The following is a 4901-nucleotide window of genomic DNA, read 5'->3' on the forward strand; positions in this document are numbered from 1 at the left end:
TTCACAGACTTATTCAGGCTCTCTATATCTGCGAAGGAAGGGGGAATATAAATGCACAACAAGGGAAATGTTCAGAGGAAAATGTCGTAATTCAACACCTCCAGTAATGCAAACACACAATAAGCCTGCGTGCATGTGAATTACAACCTTCCTAACACTTGCACTTGACAATATTGAATTTAGCTTCAGGGAGCTGGAGAAGAGAAGCACACAAATGAAGGGCAGGAAAAAAGTCTCATAAACTACATGAACCACCAAGATGGTAATTCGCATTGATTTAAACATTATTTCACACTCGTACACATTGCCTCCTTCATGTTTGCAATCGGCCTGAACAGAGATCACATTCATAGAAAGAACAAGCGTTATAGAAAGGAGAAGCAAGACTTAAGGAAAGGTCACAAGCAGACAATACTCAATATAATCTCATTTGAAGTAAGTCAAATATAAGTGAGAATATATTCTTTCCTTATGTTAAATACATATATGTGCACAAATACTTGCATGCAGAAGCAGTATACACATGTAAACAGTATGATTATCTACCTGTGTCCAGGTACTAACAATAAAACAACGTACGTTACTCAATATTCATATATTAACATGTATACAAAATCAGCCTGCATGCATGCATGTGAATTGTAACATCTCCTAGGGTTGTACGTGACAATATTGTGCTGGGAATATCTCACCTCCACATACACCACATGCAGCAAAGGTCTGGCCTGTCTCAGTTATTCAAACAGGAGTTCACAGACTGACTCATGCTTTCTGTCTCTGGATAAAAGGAGGGAATGTAACTGCAACATGTCCTAATTCAACACGTACAATACTAAAAACCACAATAACCTGCATGCATGTGAACGGCAAACGTTCACAGTTGGACCTGACAACAGGAAATATACATTCCAAGTAACCGAAGAAGTGATGTACACAAACTAAGACCTTCTCATAAACTACATGCACCACAATCCTGACATCTCTCACTTATTGAAACAGTATTTCACTCAGATTTCAAATGTTTGTGCACCTAAAGCAAAAAGAGAGGTGCATTCAAAGAGCAACCGGTAAAGGAAGGAGAGGAAGACCTGAAAAAAAGGCTGCACGTGCCCCAGCCAGCATATAGCATCATCACCATGAAGGATAATGAAAGTGAGAATAATCCAAAGCATACACACCATGTTAATCAAAGCTTGCATAAGAATAACATATTCAATGAATTCAACACTCTCAGTGCATCAGTACATATAAATACACTCATACAGAATAATTATTGACTTACTGGTTCCATGCCTGAAAGTGTAGGAACATTTACATTTGTTATACTTGTGTTCAGATCAGCACGATAACCTTGAAAGCATTCAATATAATGAGGACAACTATTAAAGACAATAGTTAGACAACTGAAACAACCATCAACAATTACGTTTTAAGATTCAATGTGGGAACTAACAATAAAGCAGTGTATGTTACTCAGCTTGTTAGTGAGAGCTTTGACATGATGAGAGGAAGCCCCCTCCCCTGTAATGATCCACTCTGAAGAGGCTGGACACTATAGGTTTGTCTGCTGCTAGGATGCAGACGTTGCATCATGTTACTGAGAGGCAAACACCTGTGTGTGTGTGTGTGTGTGTGTGTGTGTGTGTGTGTGTGTGTGTGTGTGTGTGTGTGTGTGTGTGTGTGTGTGTGTGTGTGTGTGTGTGTGTGTGTGTGTGTGTGTGTGTGTGTGTGTGTGTGTGTGTGTGTGTGTGTGTGTGTGTGTGTGTGTGTGTGTGTGTGTGTGTTGGCCTCTCAGTAACATTATGCAATGTATTCAGATGACAGCCGTGTCCACAGAGTAATTGGTCTGAGGCGGTCAACAAAAAAGGTTTCTCCTTCGTCCTCTGAGGAGAGAAACTTTGGCCTGTTAGCAAACACATTAACAACAACTTGATAAGATCATTTAATACATGGTTATATAATATACAGAGTGATACAAAATAATACAATGTAACACGTTATAATAAATAACATCAATAATAATTAAGTGGGACTTGATGATGTTTTCTGTATTCCACTCAAACATCCAAAATCCAGATTAAGGATTACGTTTTACTGTCTTTGTCACACACACACACACACACACACACACACACACACACACACACACACACACACACACACACACACACACACACACACACACACACACACACACACACACACACACACACACACACACACACACACACACACACACACACACACACACACACACACACACACACACACACACACACACACACACACACACACACACACACACCCACACACACAGTTTTCATCACTTTAGGTAAACAAACTTCTCAAATGTTAGCATTAAATAACTCTTCATGAACATATTCAAACATGACATGTCAGAAAACGTGTAATGTAAAAGATAACTGTGTTAATGTCCGTAATGAGGGGGGGGGGGGGGGGTTTCATGGTGATATCTGTTAGTTTATTGTTTACCCTATTCTCCTGTAGTGTGTACCACATGTCCACCTATCCTCCTCAGAAGTCTGCACTTCAGTGTCCCTTACTGTGCATCCTTCCTCTGCACATTGTGAGGCTTCTTACACACACAGACTGCCTTTCACTTAAAAGCTTAACATATAATCACATCCTCATGATGCTGATGGCAAACACTCTACCGATGCAATAGGGAACGTTCTGAATGCCCCATAACAGCCTTCATAAAGTTCAATCAGGAGAGACATGATGTATGAAATACATGTGTATTACAGGGACACATAATATGAAGGAATAGTGATTGACGGATTACAACAAGTGGATGGAATGATGTTTGGCGATTAGGCCCCGGTTTGCAGGATGATCATTCAGGAGGGGAAAACCGCTCCGATGAACCCCCAAAAGAAGTGAAGTATGAAGTACTGAGATGTGAAGCATTTCTTACCTTACGGACTGACTGTGGAGATCTATGGAGGAAATTCCAGATTAACATGGGGACATGATGAGAATGCCGGAGTCACTGCCAGGCTTAAGTACTAATACATCGTGGGATGGGGTTAAATATAACGCAGACCCACTGGCCGACACCTGCACTCGCAGGGTTAAACATAACGCAGACCCACTGGCCGACACCTGCACTCGCAGGGTTAAACATAACGCAGACCCACTGGCCGCAACCTGTACTCGCAGGGTTAAACATAACGCAGACCCACTGGCCGACACCTGCACTCGCAGGGTTAAACATGACGCAGACCCACTGGCCGCAACCTGCACTCGCAGGGTTAAACATGACGCAGACCCACTGGCCGACACCTGCACTCGCAGGGTTAAACATAACGCAGACCCACTGGCCGCAACCTGTACTCGCAGGGTTAAACATAACGCAGACCCACTGGCCGACACCTGCACTCGCAGGGTTAAACATGACGCAGACCCACTGGCCGCAACCTGCACTTGCAGGGTTAAACATAACGCAGACCCACTGGCCGCAACCTGTACTCGCAGGGTTAAACATAACGCAGACCCACTGGCCGCAACCTGTACTCGCAGGGTTAAACATAACTCGACCAACTGCCCGCAACCTGCACACGCAGGGTTAAACATAACTCGACCAACTGGCCGCAACCTGCACACGCAGGGTTAAACATGACGCAGACCCACTGGCCGCAACCTGCACTCGCAGGGTTAAACATGACGCAGACCCACTGGCCGACACCTGCACTCGCAGGGTTAAACATGACGCAGACCCACTGACCGCAACCTGCACACGCAGGGTTAAACATAACTCCACCCACTGCCCGCAACCTGCACACGCAGGGTTAAACATAACGCAGACCCACTGGCCGCAACCTGTACTCGCAGGGTTAAACATAACTCGACCAACTGGCCGCAACCTGCATACGCAGGGTTAAACATGACGCAGACCCACTGGCCGCAACCTGCACTCGCAGGGTTAAACATGGCGCAGACCCACTGGCCGCAACCTGCACACGCATGCTTAAACATAACGCAGACCCACTGGCCGCAACCTGCACACGCAGGGTTAAACATAACGCAGACCCACTGGCCGCAACCCGCACACGCAGGGTTAAACATAACGCGACCCGTTGGCCGCAACCTGCACACGCAGGGTTAAACATAACGCAGACCCACTGGCCGCAACCTGTACTCGCAGGGTTAAACATAACGCAGACCCACTGGCCGCAACCTGTACTCGCAGGGTTAAACATAACTCGACCTACTGGCCGCAACCTGCACTCGCAGGGTTAAACATAACTCGACCCACTGGCCGCAACCTGTACTCGCAGGGTTAAACATAACGCAGACCCACTGGCCGCAACCTGTACTCGCAGGGTTAAACATAACTCGACCCACTGGCCGCAACCTGTACTCGCAGGGTTAAACATACCGCATACCCACTGCCCGCAACCTGCACTCGCAGGGTTAAACATAAAGCAGACCCACTGGCTGCAACCTGCACACGCAGGGTTAAACATAACGCAGACCCACTGGCCGCAACCTGCACTCGCAGGGTTAAACATAACGCAGACCCACTGCCCGCAACCTGCACTCGCAGGGTTAAACATAACGCAGACCCACTGGCCGCAACCTGTACTCGCAGGGTTAAACATAACTCGACCAACTGGCCGCAACCTGCACACGCAGGGTTAAACATGACGCAGACCCACTGGCCGCAACCTGCACTCGCAGGGTTAAACATGGCGCAGACCCACTGGCCGCAACCTGCACACGCATGCTTAAACATAACGCAGACCCACTGGCCGCAACCCGCACACGCAGGGTTAAACATAACGCGACCCGTTGGCCGCAACCTGCACACGCATGCTTAAACATAACGCAGACCCACTGGCCGCAACCTGCACACGCAGGGTTAAACATAACGCAGA

This window comes from Pseudochaenichthys georgianus, unplaced genomic scaffold, assembly GCF_902827115.2.
Source record: "Pseudochaenichthys georgianus unplaced genomic scaffold, fPseGeo1.2 scaffold_470_arrow_ctg1, whole genome shotgun sequence".
Lineage (NCBI taxonomy): Eukaryota > Metazoa > Chordata > Actinopteri > Perciformes > Channichthyidae > Pseudochaenichthys > Pseudochaenichthys georgianus.